The sequence below is a fragment of the Microtus oregoni genome, unplaced genomic scaffold (assembly GCF_018167655.1).
Source record: "Microtus oregoni isolate MIOR12 unplaced genomic scaffold, Mior012 000087F_ref0000451, whole genome shotgun sequence".
In the NCBI taxonomy this organism is placed as follows: domain Eukaryota; kingdom Metazoa; phylum Chordata; class Mammalia; order Rodentia; family Cricetidae; genus Microtus; species Microtus oregoni.
This window is the reverse complement of record NW_024544554.1, coordinates 4,558,851-4,577,219: the sequence shown is the minus strand read 5'-3', so window position 1 is coordinate 4,577,219 and position 18,369 is coordinate 4,558,851. Positions and strand designations below refer to the sequence as shown.

The window sequence follows — 18,369 nt, the reverse complement described above, 5'->3', positions numbered from 1 at the left end:
GGGGAAGGATTCTAGACACAAAAGAACAGAGTTGATCACAACTTCTTGGTATTCCTTATTTTTTTCAGATGTGCTCTGTTCACAAAAAGCAAGCAGAGGCAGGATGCCTTTAAGAGAAGGTTTCTTGACTCAGCAGCAGCATCAAGCTGAGCACTTGAATGGTTTTGGTGCACAGCATGCTGAAAATTACATGGTGGCAGCATGGGTCAGCTGCTTGCCAATGTTGAAGTGGTAAGCACGACTCCCTCCCTGTGCTCCCAGAGCTGGGAGTGAACTGCCTTCACCATGTTAGCAGGCCCAGAGAGGTGGAGCTAGCATCCAGGGTGCCTCGACCACACTGCTTACCAGTTTTAGGCTCTCCTGGTCAGAAATGATTACAGATATGCACTAAAGACAGATTCATACAGAATTAAACCTCTGAATGGGTCGCAGTGTATTAAAAAAATGTATGTAGGCTTGAGAGAAGAAAAAAAAGAGTATAGAAAGTTACTGGCAAACTGGCAATAGAGCCAAAACAGTCTTTCAAATTTCCTGCTTCATGGAAAAGTCTGCCCGACACTATCATCCTGTCAGCTGGAGACAGATGCCCCAGTGTTACAGACGAACTTTAGGTGACTGTCCAGGCAATGAGATGTCTCTGTCAATTCTGGAGTAATGAATACAAAAACACATGAAAAATAAAGAAACAGAAACCATAGAATAGTACTGGGAGAGTGTTCCAGAGAGATTGCCTGCATTTAGTTTTCTATACAGTTTTATACCCCAATAAAAAAGGGGGAATAAGGCAACAAAAGGCTTCTTTAACATGATTCAAAGGACAACTCAAACAGTTAAATGCTTTAGCATTTTGAAATATCAAGTCTTTAGCATTCTGTTGCTTCGGCAGTGAAGTCACCCTAGACCAAGTATCCTGAAGGCAGCCATTCCCCAGGTAACCTCATATTAGCAAAGAAGGGGCAGAAATATGCTTCCATATCCTGACCATCTCTCAGGATGGAATGGGTCTACTTTTGTGAGCCATATTAATATCAATATTTTAATTCAGGATGTTGTCAACCATTTTGAGCAATCTCAAAACTCTCTGACCATAGGACAAGGTAGAAAGAGGTTCATATTGTTGAGCCTCCACAGCTAAGCGCCTTGAAAAAGGCAGAGACCATCTGAGATAACTGGAAGAGGCTCAGTCCAAGTGAACCACCAGGAAAGGACATTCTCCATGCTGTTGAGATGCCTTCAGTCTGTCCAGCTTTTCTCAGCTGCCACCCGTGCTGAGCTGTGCATTGGTGATGCAGCTGTCTTTGATTAATTTCTTCTATTTTAGGTATTCCCCTCATCTATATCCATCCCATAACCAACCCCAGTAAAACTCATTGGTTCAGCAAGTTAGATTTTGGCAGTATAGATAATTTGGTCTGTCATGGCTTCTTTATGTGGGTGATTAGATGTGGAGTCTCCATAGGAAAAGTCTATCACAAAGCATCTAAAAGATACAAAATAAATGACTGAGTTTTCAACAGGTTAGTCATATTTTACAGATGAGATTATTATATGTGTTAGGCCCCATATTTGATTTTTTTTGTTCTACAGTTTTAACCAAAATCCTTGAGAGTGACTTAGAACCATCATTGATTATAATTTCTGGTTTTAGAGAGTTCAGTCTATTGTCTCCAGCTCTGTTGATTTTAAAGCCATGATGAGGAAGAGAATCGTTGAAGTAGAACCAGTGATTGAGGGGATTTCTCACCTCACAGCTAACCAGAAGCAGAGAGAGGATTGGATTCGAGACAGTTGTAATTTCCAGAATCCTTTCCCCAGTAACTTCTTCATCCATTACATTTACATTTAAACTCCACAAACTCCCTGAAATAGCAATAACCAGGGGACAGATATTTAATACAAGAAGCTCTGGAGGCCATTTCACGTTAAAATCATAACAGAATCTCTCCAGAATATGGATTTGGGAACACATTCCCCTGTGCAATTGGGATTTGTCAGCATGCCTGCCTAATCACAGCAAATGCTTTAAAATTTTAGTCTGTCTCTCTGTATTTTTGTCCCAACTCTGGTTACATCTTTCTTTCTCTCTATCCTGTACATTGAATCCTCTGAATAGAATCAGTAAAAGAGTCATAGAAAATAAAAATGGGAGAACTTTCATATATTGACTGATTTATTCTTTCACTATCATACTGAAATCTTTAGGAAAATCACTTGTCAAGCATTGCCATTTCCAAAGGTATCTTCACTAATACAAAGACATTTGAGGTTCCACATTGTTACCTGTCTCTTCCCCTCATAAACATTGGTTGAAAGTTAGTTCATGATTTATTCTTGAAGAAGGTTACAGTTACTACTGGCTGGACTGTGACTTTATAGCATGCCAAGACCTTGACAGCAATAAATATCTAAAGGTACCAGGATGATATAAGAGCCAGGTAAAAAGATGGCTTTACTCTATATACACACATATATAATCTGCATAATATATACATACACAATATGCACAATACATAATAAATATAACATAATAATTAATAACTTATATAATACAAGCCAATGTGACATATATGTAAAGATAGAAAATACAGATAAAACTATAAAAATGAATTGTTGGATGTTGAAGACAGGGAAAATCATATGCTGAAGCTTTATTTCTTGTTAGCTTTTTAAATTAAGTTGTTATATTTTTCAAACTTTTCGTAGAACATATTTTGATCCTATTCTATGCTTCTTTGTTTTCTTTTGCTAGATAGTCTCATATAAGGAAAAGTTTCAAATCAAAATATGTTTTGAAGAGTCATGTATCTACTATGTAATTATACATAAATTTTGTAAAAAAATATAAAATAAAACGATTATTCATATATCTATAGCATTTTATATTTGTAATGTATAGGAAAATATAAATATATCTTCTTGTTAGTAAAAATACTTCAGGTGTGGTAGTGTATACAAACAAATCAGGGAAGGCAGGATATAATTTAGAAGAATTAAGTGAGGTGGAACAAAGCCCTCATAATTCTGTTCAGAAAGCAGAATTATGTGCTATTCTTAAGGTACTAAGTGATTTTGCAAACATCTCAATATAGTTACTGATTCACAATATGCAGAAAGAGTTGTCTTGCATATTGAAACTGCTGAATTTATACCAGATGACATAGAATTGACTTCATTATTCATTCAGGTTCAATACATAATCAGAAATAGGCTTTGTCCTATATGTAATACAATCTGATCCTTCATGGGTCTGCTAGGTCCTCAAGCTCAAGGTAATGCAGAAATTGGCCAATTATTGATTGGAAGTATGATGAATTTCATAAGAAAAATCATGTTAATAGCAAAAGTTTAAAGAAGGAGTTTTCTATTACATGGTAACAAGCTTAGGAGATTATAAAGAGATGCCCTGCTTGCTCTTTCTATAAGCAAACACTGTTAAATGCAGTGAGTAACCCAAAAGGTACCCAAGGGAATGAAATCTGGCAGAATGTGGAAAATTAAAATATGTACATCACACTACTGACACTTATTCATGTTTTCAGTTGGCAAGTGCTTTGAGCTCAGAAAAGGTTGATTCAGTAATCACACTTTTATTAGAAGTTATGGTCATCATGGGTATACCTCCACAAAAAAAAAAAGACAGTGGTCCAACATATGGCTCTAAGAAAGTGAATCAGTTTTGTTGCTTATGATAATATAAAGCATATTACATTACAGCTATACCAAACAATCCTACAGGTCAGGCAGTTTTAGAAAGATCAAATCAAACTATAAAGTATATGCTAAACAAGCAGAAAGGGATGGAAAATGCCCCCTGAAATAGATTGCATAATGCTTTTTAACCTTGAATTTTCTTAGCACTATTGAGAAAGGAACGACAGCAGCAAATAGACATTGGATAATAATAAAAAAAAAACTGAGCTAAATCAGGCAGTATATTTCAAGGATGTGTTGACCTCACAATGGAAACCAGGAGATGTGCTATGTTGGTGAAGGGGTTTTGCTCTTGTTTCCAGAGAAGAAAATCTATGGATACCATCAAAATTAGTAAAGATTTGGTTTCAAAAAGAAAACCTCTTGAGAAAGAGAAATGACAGCTCATCCACAGAGGTGACAATCATACAGGTGATAAGAATGCCTGGCTTATTGTGCTAAAAAATACATGTGATTTAACCAAGTATGGCATGGTGTTTTCCCTCCCCAGGCCTTTTTCTGTACTGCCTCCTGGAAGCTCAGGGTTACTTCTCTGAGTGATGCCATTAGAATATAATAATCCTATTAATGTTTTCCTGTCAACCCTCCACAGCTATGGATTCTGCACATGTCTTTTAGGCCAACTGTTGATTGAAATATTCATTATAAACACATTTGTAATGAAAATCCAAAAAAAAAAAAAAAGAAAAAGAAAAAAAAAACCTTATAAGGGTTTGGGCAGGGTTTTGTCTTTGCGGGAAAATACTCATCTTCAAAGAGATGAAAGTCCTTGAACATCTAGATGTCTAAAGATGAAAATATAGCCCTCCAGAAAGAATCAGCAAGGCTGTATTGTCTGCTCGGGAAAATTTGATTATGTGGACATGTACATATTTCTATTTTAAAATCAGAGCTGGCTTTGGAGTTGGATGATGGCTATTCTCTAAATCCAAGCATGTTGTTAAAAGAAAAATTCAGAATTTCTATCTCATGTCAGAAGGCATCTGGTATGGGACAGAAAAAAGATAGACTGTAAGGAAATATTTTATATTCCTCCATGCCCATTTTCTCTATATCACATCTTTCATTGAATATGTCTATATGAATTTAAGTTTTCCACAATATACAGTAGATTATCCTGCAGTAATCTTTGAAACTTCCATGACGAAGATGGGGTCCCACAACAATGACTCCACCTGGTCAATATGATGTCATAATGCTGATAGTGCTACAATGAGACTGGATTTTGGGTACCAGCTGTGGAAATGGTGCATCTTCTTACAATGTTCTGGCCAGAACTCCAAATAAGAACGTCAGAAGAATCCTATCTACTACTCAGACACTATTTGCAATTTTACAAAACAGCAATCTTGAAACTTAACCATCATTTTATATTTACAGTATCCCACAGGGAAAAATAAAAAAACAATGCCCCAATGAGAGCTGGAAGCAATTCTAAAAGATAATGTCCCCTCTCCCAACAAAGTTTGGCCTCAGGGTGAGGAACACCATTTAGGGGTTGATTCTTACTCATATGGGGTTGGGGGGTCGGGGTGGAAATTGTGTAATGCAATATGGAGCATAGTTTTTCCAAAATGTACTTCCACAGAAACACTCATGCTCAGAAGAGTGTCACTTAAAGATAATTATTTATTTATTCATATGATTTTACCTCTGCATCTTCATCATCCTCTGCTTCCATTGTCTGAAATAGATGGAGGAAAAAAATCCATCTACAAGGTCCATTTAAAAAATAAAATTAAAATATAACTAAATAATTTAACCCCTTCCCTATCATTCCTTCAATCGCTCCCACATGCCCCTTATTGCTTTCTCTCAAATTCATGGCCACGATTTCTTTATTGGTAATATGCAGCACACAATGCCTGTCTGTGCTCTATGTGTACCATAGAGTTCGTGAACTCCAGGCAAGGGGCTGGAGGTTGAAACATACGGAGACACACAGAGAGACAGAGACACAGACCTCTAGTCACTGGTAAAAAGCCATTTTTTTCAATAGCACCACGGAGGCTTATATACTCAACAGTCAAGTGGGCCAACAGGTGAAAACCTTATCCACTGATCAAGGCCAAGGCAACACGTGCTCGTGAAGCAGAGCTGGTAAACAACTTTGACCCAGCCTTTAGTAACTCAAATCAGAAGGAAAGGAAAGATCTCTAGCAGGGAAGAGCAGCTGGAGGCCAGGACTCGACAGTAATATATATTACTAAATACATAAATATTACCACTCAGTCTGTATAATCTTACTTCTATGTATGTGATTCCAAGGCTGACCACTTGATACCAGATAACAGCCAGAGCACCTCCCCTGAGGAAAACTATTTGACTTTTAGCACCCATTAGTTGCCTGTAGTTCTTTGTATAACGGTGAGGCCCCACTAGATACCATTCTTGTAAGCATATCTCCTACAATCATCCCTTTTCAGGCATTGATTTTGTTGGGACCACGTGGGTGATATTGACGGTTAACGTAGTATTTCACATTTTTTTCTTTTTAACAAGGTAGCCAGGATCAAAATCCTTTATCATATTAATGAGTTTTGCTTTGCTCTCTTGGTCCCACGATATCACCTTCTTTGTAAATGCAGATTTCATTCTGGTCCTGAGTACCTCTACACTCTGATAGAACCCTTGGCTGCACAGAGAACCTTCATCTAATCGTGTTGTGCTAGCCAATGGCTGAGATTCCCCTACAGCCAGCAGTTGTTCATGGAGGATGGGATAATTTACCAGAGAGCAGAGGATCCTGACCACTAAGCTTTTTGTTAGCAATGCTCAGCTCTTTTCCAAGATTGTAAAATCAGAACTCACATTTGAATACACACATTGTCTCCAATAGACTCAAGCTGGAAGGCAGCCGGGCTTCTGCTACTCCTCTGCGCTTCTTACTTCATCATTGTAGGTATATCCACTCCCTCTTCTTTCCTGGGGAAACTGAATTACTGGAGTTCTCTGGAGTATAGCTGTTGATATGTAAAAGGAAAATAAGCAATATAGAAAAATCCCTCCTCAGGGGAAGAGCCGGCCTTTCAGACATATTGTTTGTGTATAATCCAATTTGAATGTCAAAAAATACTGCCTAGGTATTTCTTCTTTCACCCCATCTGTAACAATTTTAATCTCCCCCTTGGCAGATGGATGCCCGCAGTGGAACGGGGCAAAGGCCAAGACTTAGAAAAGCAAGAGATAAAAATGCTGTAATTGTAAAATCAATTACTCCTTCAGAGAAGCTTAATTCAAAGCTCTCCATATCTGCCATACAAAAACCATTCTTCCTGTTTCATTTATTTTACTGTTGTGCTTTGTACTTATTTCTTAATCTTCCCTTTTAATTAAAATACTAGGTACTTAAAAAAGAAGGCTCTTTAAAAAAAAATAAAATAAAACAACGCTTTTCTTCCGATGCAGTCAACTCCACTAGCCAAAGAGTGTAGCTTTTAAAGGTTTTCAGCAATTCCAGTAAATGCCTAGATTTTCAGTTCCCTTGAGTGTCAACCTGGAAGCACACTCTTTCAGTCCACTCTTCCGTCAAGATAGAGATGGATTTGCTCAACTTCAGAGAACGCCTCTCTTTTCAGTCAAGGTCAATTCCACACGCTGCAGGTCAATTGTCTCATTTCTTTGCTGACATATGCAATTTTCTTTGTTCCTAAACTTCAGCTGAGTGGAATCCTAAATGTTATCCTATGTTAGTTGGTGTGCAGTAAGTCTAACGTTTCTAAGACTGCTCTTTCTTGCTGCACATAAGATAATATTTTTGAATACTATGTATATATCAATTCATCTCTTTTTTAATTTAGTACTATTGTAATCATATAGATATTGGATATTCTTCTTCCATATTCTTAAGGTTCACTTGCTTCTTTTATTTATTTATTTATTTATTTATGCAGGAAATACCTAGAGATAAACTTCCCAAAGGAACTGCGACATAAACTCTTCTGATGTATGTCTGTTCCAAAGTTGCAAACTTGCCTTTAGCATCTGATGCTGTCAGATTTCAGGAGTAGCCTCCCGATGATTCTAGAGTAGTTTCATATTACACTTGGATAGTCGTGTCTTCTTTTTTTCCCCCAACATTCTTCTCTATGAAATGATTACTGTGTAACTTGGAAATGGGTGGAATCTTATTGTGTCTCTTCTTATTGAAGGAAAAGGGGATCACTGTATTCTGAATGAAAACCAATTGCTATATCTATTTATATCTTTGTGTAAATATATCCAGGTAAATATATGGACATCTATTTCTTTAATTTTATCATAAAATAATAGTATTTGCCATTTATTCTTTTGCAAAGTTTCTATATTTTCTTCTTATGAATTGCTGCTGTGAATGGTGACATTGTACATAGAGATAATGTACTGATTTTTTTCCTCATGGAAATTCCTATGACTGTGATTGTTGGTTTTTGTTCATTCTTATTGTTCTTTGTTGTTTAGATCTTTATTATTCTTTGTTGTTTATGTTCTCTTTGCTACAACCTCCAATATTGATCTTCCGAGTTTAAAATATTTGTTGATAATTAAAGCAAAGTATTCCGTCTTGTGATTGGCCTTAAGTTCAATCAGATAGCGGTTGTTGCTTGCATCCACAATATTTGTGACACTCTTCCACCAACATGTAATCCATACAGCAGGCCCACTGTAGATCACAGGGTTTGTAGCTGGGTTGGTGGCTATTTTTCTCCTCTGGGACCTTAGAGAGCACCTACCAGTATCATTATTTAGTAGTGGTGAAGATTCTAGTTAGACACTAGTACACATTCTCCATGTAATATGTAGATATTATGTTTAGCAATGGGGCCTTACCAGCAGGTTGTGGAGAGCAACTAATATCCTTGGCAATAGACAAGATTGTTCAGGGTTATCAGTGGGTACCTTTGGCCCACAATGCACCTAGATGCAATTTATTCCTGGCAGTAAAGATTACTCTCAGGGAGGAAAGATGTATATTGTATATGGAGCAATGTTTCTCTATTATGCCATGACTCCATCTATTTCTTTTCTTTTCTTTATGCTTATATTTATATTTATTCCATTTGCATATGCATTTAAGAAGCTTCTACTGAAGAAGTTATGTTTTTCATCTCTTACAATCTGTGTGATCCCTATTTGATGATATTCACTGACCCTCAGGTAAAGAAAAACATTGTAGATTTCCCAATAGGGATTGGGCACTCCACAGTCCATTGCATTCTGCATTTTAACCAGTTTTGAATTTCTATAATAGCCTATATCTTCTGCAAAAATAAGCCTTGATGAGAAGTGAGCTATGCTTACCTCTGGAATGAAGGGTAAATACTCAGAATACAGCTCAAATTATATTGATTTAGGAGAGTAGCAGTAACTGGATCTCTTGCAGGGTCCTTAACCACACCAGACACAGAAACTTGGCTAGGCTTAGCATATCAGGTGTGAATTCTCTCCTATTGAGAGAAGGCCTTAATTCATGTAGTAAAAGGCTGCTAGTGTGTTCCGGGCCATCCCCTGCTTGTTTGTTTTCCACAGTATTAATTTGGCTACTCAAGAAATTTTAATGTTGCATATAAATTATAATCTATTCTTCATTTCAGTGATGAAAATAATGAAAGTTTTGATTGGCATGACATTTAATCTGTAAATTGCTTTTTATTTATATTTTTTAATGATATTAACTATCAATTAATTAGCATGGAAGGTCTTTCCAACTTCTAGTGCCTTCTACAATCATTTTCTTTGGAGATTTAACACTTTAATTGTAGAAGTGTTCTATTTTCTTGGTAAGATTTATACTGAAATTTTTGTAATTTTGCTTTCAATGTTTTTGTTATTGGTCTATGGAAATCTACTGTTTTTAACATATATTCTATTTTCTCCCACTTTGCTGAAAATTTTGATTATTTCTAAAATTTCTGGAGAATTTTGGATATTTGTTATGTATAAAATTGTATCTTCTTCAAATAAAGATAATTTGCTTCTTTTCCTATTTATGGTTCTTTGTTTCCATCTCTTTTATTATTGCCCTAACTAGGGCATCAATTACTGTCTTATTAGTTATTTTAAGAGGGTAACTTTGTGTTTTTCTTCTTTTGTGATGATATTGGCTCTGAGTTTGTTATGTTGAAGTATATTCTGTATAATCCTCTTTTCTCTAGGACTTGTATCAGGAAGACATGCTGCATTTTATCAATGGTAATGAGCATGATGGTTTCTCTAGAACATTTGTAAACATGGTAGGAAAGGGTGTTAAAACAGGGCATTGTTGAAACCCTCAAAAGAATTATTCCTTTAACTAACAGAAGCGGATCTGTGCTCTAAATTTGGCCTGAGCGCACATTATTTTGTAGACTACCAAAATCATTACATAATATTGTCTCTTCCCTCAAGAGTTGATCAAAATGAACCTGTCAATCTCTTGAGCAGAAGATTAAGTCTCAGGGAAATAAATACACCTAAAGACACCTAAGGAATTGGGATAAACAATAATTCCATTTATGAGTTTGTACTGTCATTGCTGTTGAAGTCCTTTCTTGTTTCAGTTGCTTGCTGGGTTGATGGAGGAAGGTCATTGGTTAAATACAAAGAAACTGCTTGGCCCTCATTGGTTAGAAGATAGGTGGGAGGAGTAAACAGAACAGAACACTGGGAGGAAGAGGAAGTGAGCTCAGACTCCACAGCTCTCCTCTTGGGACCAGACGCCTCAGAGAGATGCCATGCTCGCTCTCCCGGGCAGACGCACACGATGAAGCAAGCCACCAGGTTAGACATGCTGAATCTTTCCTGGTAAAACCGGTGCTCACAGATTATTAGAGATGGGTTGATCGGGATGTGAGAATTAGCCTGTAAGGGCTAGAGCTAAAGGGCCAAGCAGTGTTTAAATGAATACATTTTGTGTGTTGTTATTTCGGAGCATAAGCTAGCCATGTGGGCAGCCAGGGTGCTGGGGACGTAGCCCCGCCGCCCATATTACTACACTGGGTTTTATTCCTAAGCCTATCTTCTTTTTTCTTCATTATATCTAGTTTTCATATATCATCTGAAATTCTTAGCAAATTTCTCTAAACCCTATAGACTCTCTCATAGTCTATGAGTCTTTATCCTGACTTTTCACAGCATCTTGAGAATGCCCATTGCTGACCTTTACTCTAAGGCCATTGCTTTTTCTCTTTTTTCCATTACCTTCCTTTGGGGAGCTGTCAAATTCCCAATTTATGCCTTCCCTTTTTGTTTCTCTCCAGCTCATAAAAAATAATCTCCTCGTTTCCCTTTGAGTCTGACTTTACATTTTTTATCAGTCTAAGAACCCACAACAGGCAACATCTACACAGAAATACATATCATTTTTGAAATATTTGACAATGTGGTATTTCTTTTTATTATACCCCTGTACAATTTTTCCACTATTTTATTTTCTTTTACTTAACCTTCTGGAGACATTTTTTTTTTCTGTGAAGTTCTGGCTGTCCTGGAATTGACTGTGTAGACCAGGTTGGCTTTGAACTCACAGAAATATTCCTGACTCTGCCTTCTGAGAGCTGGAATTAAAGTCATGCACCACCACAACTTTGTAATTATCTTTATTTTTAAGATAAATTTACCATAACAAGAATGATTATAAATTATATATATATATATGCATTCCTTCTACTTATTTTAAAGAGTTATCTAGTAAAAGGTCCTGAAACTCTTTGTACATTTTGTTTTATATATTTTTAAAAAATCAGGAGATAGTTTTGCTGTGTTCCTTCTTCCATTCTGTTTTTTGCCTTTTTTTTTCTGTTTTTTAGCAGATAAAGATAGTTGGCTATATTGATTACTTTTCCATTTACTGTGCTAAATACTGTGAAAGAACAAATTAAAGAAATGTTTGTTTTTGGCTCAGGGTTCTAAAGCACATTTCGTCATAGCTTGCAAGTACAATGGCTGGGGCTTGTGGAAACTCTACACATTGTCAGGGAGATGTAGCATATTTTGCTTTCATATCATTGAATGAAATTTTTATGGGTGAATGTTGGTGATAACAATATCTTTAGTATTGCAGAGATCTCACTTTGGAATCTCGTAGAGTTTCCAGGCCTACTGATCTTTATCAAATGAATCCATTCAAGACACAATATTGAGGTGTTGGTGACAATCGCGACCCATCATTATCCTAACTAAAATCTTTAGTTATAATTTTAATTAAATCTGTAGTTATAAACTCTGGGACTCGATTCAGTGGAATGAGGCCAGCTTGGGATAAAGGCACCCTGCTTCAGAATGACATTTATCGTCTGTCACATGACAACAAAGCTGTTTTTAAAACAGCTATGAGACGACTGATGTGCGTTCTAAAGCTTAATTACGCGTAATAGGTACTCGGCAACTCACTGCTTCAATCTTCTTGAAGAAAGCGCACGGTGCCTGGAGTTGTTGACGACGCTGGAATTTGAAATAATTATGTGTTATTTTCAGTTCGGTGATGGATGGTGTATTTTAAACACTCTTGAAGTTGATTTTTTAATGGGTAAATGTAATGATACAGCTTTCACATTATAAAGCTCTCCAAAACTCACAATATGCATAAGGCAAAATTTTAAAGACTCTAACCTATATTTTTTAAAGGCTTGGAAGAGAAACTTGAATTCAAATGAGAAGCAAAACATTTATTCGCGATTCTGGTTAGCTAAAAAAGTTGATGTGCAGTTTGGCAAGACATTTGGACTATTTCAGTGAAGTAAGTTAAAAAAATGAAATATTGATTTATTTGTAATTAAAGTTAGCATACTAATTAAATATTTTATTTAATTATTAATGATATGCAAGGAAATTAAAATAAATATAGTGAAACATGCATAAAATGAACATTAATAGATAGGGATTATTTTAACTATCTTAAGAATATTGAAACAAACCATTTTCATATCACATTAAAAGTAATGTTATTAAAGGCACGAGTCACATTTACATACAGGAAATCGGAAACTGGATCATATTTAAATATTGACAAATATTTATTTTTGATTGAATTGACATAGAGTACTAACCCTATGTGTAAAGTATATCATCCATCCTGTAGAGGAGACATCACACACAACTGCTAAATGAAACTTTCATTTCTAAGTTTCATTTCTAAGTAATATAAAAATTACTGCCCAAAAATTTAAGCAAAGTATAATTTATATTACAAAAAGAAGATGAAGTTTTTTCCAACAAATTTTATAATTTTAATGAACTATAATTGAAAAGTTTTAGAGTTTAAAATACGTTTTAAGGCTGGGGAGTTGTGCCGCATGCCTTTATTCTCTGCGTTTGGGAGACAGAAGCAGGTGCATCTTTGAGTTTGAAGCTAGCCTTGTTTGTCTACAGTGCTAGTTTCAGGACTGTCAGAGCTACACAGAGAAACCCAGTCACAAAAAAAGAAAAAGAAGTTCTCTAAATAATGTATGGTAATAATGTTTTAAAAGTCAATTTTTACCCATAAAAGGAGAAATACTTGGAAGAAGAATATTTTATATTCTCTACTTTGAAAATACTGTTATAGAAAAGGTTTATGCATAGGCATTGGTGATGTTATAGTGCAACATCTCTATCATAAATTGACATGAACTAGTTCATGTCTTTTAGCTTTGAATTCAAAGCAATCAACTTTTCTCTTACTTTCTTGTTTTTTTGTTTCTAATAAATCTAGAATTTTTTGGACAAGATTTGTTCTGAGAGCTTTAGAGACCCCTCCTACTTTGACAGGATTGGAGAAGGAGTAAGAGATCAGTGAGGATAAGACAGAGGAAGAGGAAGAAGATAAAGATAGTGAGGAGACTCTTAAGAATGAAAATGTGGGGACAGATGAGGATGACAGGGTCAAAGATTTAAAAAAAGTCAAGAAGATTAAGGAGAAAGACATAATTCAGAGAGATTTGAATAAGACCAGGTCAATGTGGTTCGGAAACCCTGCTGATTTCACTAAGGAGGAATATAGTCAAATCTCCAGTAGCCTGACCAAAGATGGACAAGTCTAGCTGGCAGTTGTATACACTGGACTAGTTTACAAACTGTGCTGGAGATGGTGGAGAATAGTGTTCCCCATTGGTCAGTAACTGAGAACTGAATTGCTTCTCTAGGAACTAACTACTCAAATAGACTTATGCTTGGTAATGATTTCACTTTGCCTTCAAGTCAGAGTCCAGCTGGTGGCCATGACAGCAAGCATTCTCGTTGGGAGTCTACTCGTGAGAACCAGCATTCTAAGTTGACTTGGTATTACCTTTGCTTTCTGTGGAGCTGCCTATAGTGTCTACTCTGCTCCTAGAACTTCAGGAGTATAGCATGCCTCCAGTGTTAGATCTTTGATACTGAGACTTAAGATAATCGTGCCTTGAAAAATATAACTGGTTTTTCCTGTTTTGTGTTTTTGTTGGCCACATCATTTTTTTCAGCAATTTCTGTAGAAGGTCACATCGAATTCTAGACACTGCTTTTCATTCCTTGGCAAACTCCTTTTGACCATTTTAAGAAAGGGAAGCTGAGGATAGGGAACCTGAAATGACCCTATCCTAGAGCAATACTGACGAATATCTTGCATATCATCATAGAACCTTCATCTGGTGATGGATGGAGATAGAGACAGAGACCCACACTGGAGCACTGGACTGAGCTCCCAAGGTCCCAATGAGGAGCAGAAGGAGGGAGAACATGAACAAAGAAGTCGGGACCACGAGGGGTGCACCCACCCACTGAGACAGTGGAGCTGATCTACTGGGAGCTCACCAAGGCCAGCAGGACTGTGACCGAAAAAGCATGGGATAAAACCGGACTCTCTGAACATGGCGAACAATGAGGGCTGATGAGAAGCCAAGGACAATGGCACGGGGTTTTGATCCTACTTCATGTTCTGGCTTTGTGGGAGCCTAGCCAGTTTGGATGTTCACCTTCCTAGATATGGACGGAGTGGGGAGGACCTAGGACTTACCACAGGGCAGGGAACCCGGACTGCTCTTTGGACTGGAGAGGGAGGGGGAGAGGAGTGGGGGGAGGGGGAAAAGGGTGGGAGGAGGGGGAGGGAAATGGGAGGCTGGGAGGAGGTGGAAACTTGTTTTTTTTTTTTCCTCCTTTTCTCAATAAAAAAAAAAAAAGAGCAACATCAAAGTGCATGGCCTTTGCGTGTTCATCAAGAACAGCTGTGATGAGCCAGTATCGGAATACCTCAGACAGGTCCCTGATCATCTCCCAGGAAGTCCTCCAGCCGAGCAAGATCTTAAGAGTCATCATCAAAATCATGGTGAAGAAGAGCTGTGAGCTCTTCTCTGAGTTGGCAGAAGACAAAGAAAGTACAAGGAATTCGATGGCATTCTCTAAGATTTTAAAATTTGAAACCTGTGAAGATTCCTACGGGATCTCTTCTGAGCTCATGACTTCCTGTCATGCACGAGTGTGTGTCTTGCATGAAGGAGACACAGAAGTCCATCTGCTTTGTCACTGGTCAGAGCAGAGAACAGCTGGCCCACTCGGCCTATGTGGAGCATGTGTGGAAGCTGGACTTTGCTGCGGTGTAGCTGACTGGGTTAACTGATGAGCACGGTGGGCAGCAGCTCAAGATGTTTAATGGAAAGACCTGGTTTCTGTGACTAAAGAGGGCCTGGACCAACCAAACGATAGGAAGAAAAGAAGAAAATGAAAAAGAGCAAGATAAAGCCTGAAAACCTTTCAAATCACTTGTACCAGGCTTTTTCATTTAGACCACCAACCAGCTAGCTCCCAAATCATAACACAGAGACCTATTACTAATTTTGAATGCTGAATCCGAGCTTAAGCTTACTTCTAGCTACCTTTTTTCTTTAATTTTACCTGCTTTTTCTTCATTTATGTTTTTCATTGCTGCTTTTTATTTTCTTTCTTTATGTCTACTCTGTCTAGCTGACTGGTGGCTGTCTGGCTGTCCCTGGCTATTTTCCTCTTTTCCTCCCTCATTCTTTCTTTCTTCTTTTCTTCTTTCATTGTTTTTGAGCCCAGATTTCTCCTCCTATTTCTTCTCTCCACAAAACAGCCCTGCCTAGTCCTCTTTTGCCTAGCTATTGGCTGTTCAGCTTTTTATTAGACCAATTAGGTGCCTTAGGCAGGCAAGATGAAACAGTAAAAAAGCTTTTCATAATTAAACAAAACAACAGAAAGAAATGTATCTTATCTTCATATATTTAAAATAATATTCTGCAGCATAAACAAATATAACACATACTTGCATAGTTAAAGCAATATTCCATGAAGACCCAGACACTTCACACAGCTCTGATGGGCTACATCAGTCCTTCCCTATCCCATTGTAGAGATGGCAACAGAGGGTTTAAGTGGTCAGAAATGACAAAATGGTCACGAGCCTGGCTGTCCTGCTCTCTGGTATTGCTCTGCTTCCTCTGGTTTCTTTCTTAAGGAGGCCCAGATCCACTCCAACTGCATCTATACCATGATCAGACTAGGCCGGGGTGAGTTAGGAGACTTGGGATGTAGGTGGAAAGTCATAGAACTGTCTGGGATCTTGGCCACTCTCATTGCTAGTTGGCTCAAATCTCATGTCTTTGCTTGCAGTCACTGGTGAAGGGATGAAGGTGGCATCAGAGGAGCCTGGAGCTGCTGTTTCTGATGAGAGTCCCTGGGCATGGGAGCACTGTGGTAGAGATGCCCCCAAGAAATCCAGGTCCTCTGTAGCATCCCCGTGTTTTCAGTCAAAGCCTGGACGGGCCTTGACCCATCTGGCTGTATACTCACATCTAAAGAATCTCTTCTGTCATGTCCTTGTGCCTTAAGACAGGAAAATACCTTGCCACAGAATGGGAGGGTTGGGTACTGTGCATTTTGTGTTTTGTTGTTGTTTTCTTTATTTGTTTGGAAGTTAAATTAATGCAAAATAAAGAAGGTGCAATTTTATAAAAGTGAGTAATGGCAAGCTACCTTTTATTTTTTTTTCTGCAAACCCTTCCATACACCTTCTTGAAATTCAGTGGTCCCCTTTATATTAATTGTTATTACATACATATACATTTATATATGTATACTCCTAAATATAACATGCTATATCCCTACAATGTTACTTGTATGGATATTTTCAGTGCTGATCGTTTGATATTGGATAAACACCATGGTTTTTCCTGGTGGAGACTATCTTCTTCATAAAGTCTTAGGCAATGGAAAACTGAGAAGAAAAGCTAAAGGGAAAACGACTTGAAAGCTAATAGAGAAGTAAAAAGGTTGCAGCATAATGGCCACTTTGCTTCATCTATAAATGTAGAGGTATGGGAGCTCTCCATTGCTTAAATACTTGAAAGATACATAGGGTATCCACTGTGAGTAGGGAATTTTAATGCGTGAGCAAGAGAAGAGAGAGATGTGCTCACGAAGGGCAGGAAGTGAGGTGACAGAGAGCAGCTGGCTGAGAAGACAAGAAGAGAGAGATCTTAGGAGCAGACATTTCTGACACCTTCAACTAAGACTTCTGCAGAAGGCCCTGTTGTTGATTTAGTTCTTGCTGTTTTGTGATGCCAGTTCTTCCAGAGCCGTAGAATCATGACAATTTCTGTTGCACTCTGCTTTCCTGTGATGGCTGCTGTTGAGAACATGCACTGTCAATGACATAACTTGTATCCTCTGAACTACAAGATGCTTCAGCAGTCTCAATGGAAACCAATCAAATTGCACAGTGCCATTCTGCCTGGAAAGCAATGTGATGTGTCCTAAGATACAATGGTCTCATATGGTGATTTCCAGAGTGAATATACAGCCAAGAAGCTTATATATAAGCTTATAAAAATCATGCAATGGTAATAAAATCTATTAAAGAATTGGAAATATTTGTAGAAAGACCAAAATTTTAATTCTGTTCTTAAAGCCCCATTTTGTAATTCTTTGAGCAAATCCTGTTTTAATTAGAGGGAGCGATTAATATTAACAAAATGTCAAATAAAACTTTTTACTAATTTCTTTTTAATTAACTTTCAGAAACAACCCTTTGTGTGCTACATTAATCCTGTAATGCTGTCGGCATTAACATGTGTCTGTTGATGCCCTAAGAGTTAACCACCCTAACAGAATTTAGTAACTAATTCAAAACTAATGTACCTCAGTATAACTGTCAGTGTTAGGAAAAATGTCTCGCAGCTTTTAACATGAATCATTTCCAAATTCACTGCTCTATATTATATGGACTCGTTTGGCTTTAAATTGACTCACATGTAACAATCAATTTTATGCTCCTTAAATTAAATACAAAAATTTCCATGATAGCACAGACAATTCCCACATGTGCGTCTGTGGTCCACTCAGCCTCTTGTATTAGTATTGCACGCCTGGTACTTAGTGATTCACTCCTGTTGTATGTCATTCACTAAAATTGTAAAAACAAAACAGAAAACAAAAAACAAACAAATAAATGTCTTGCTATCATGAAACTATTTTCCTTTTCTCTTCCAGGCACTTATCCAAAATACATTGTACTTAATTTTTACTTAATTGTCCTAATTTTCCAGGTACCTCAAGGCTGGAAATTTTTCTCACACTGCCCTTGTTAACGATGCTTTGACGATACTGATGGAAATTGATCAAGTTCATTGTATAAACCTTTTAGAAATGCAAGCTTACTTGTTTGCATTTTTTATGAAATGTTTGTAAAGTCAGTTTTAGAGAGGAAAGCTACAGTGAAATGTCACTTTTAGC

The 18,369-nt window shown here is 37.3% G+C and overlaps 1 pseudogene; it reads left to right on the top strand.

Moving 5' to 3' along the window:
* The first annotated feature begins 201 nt into the window (after positions 1–201).
* LOC121442182 lies at positions 202–15,420 on the top strand (annotated as a pseudogene).
* The last annotated feature ends 2,949 nt before the right edge of the window (positions 15,421–18,369 follow it).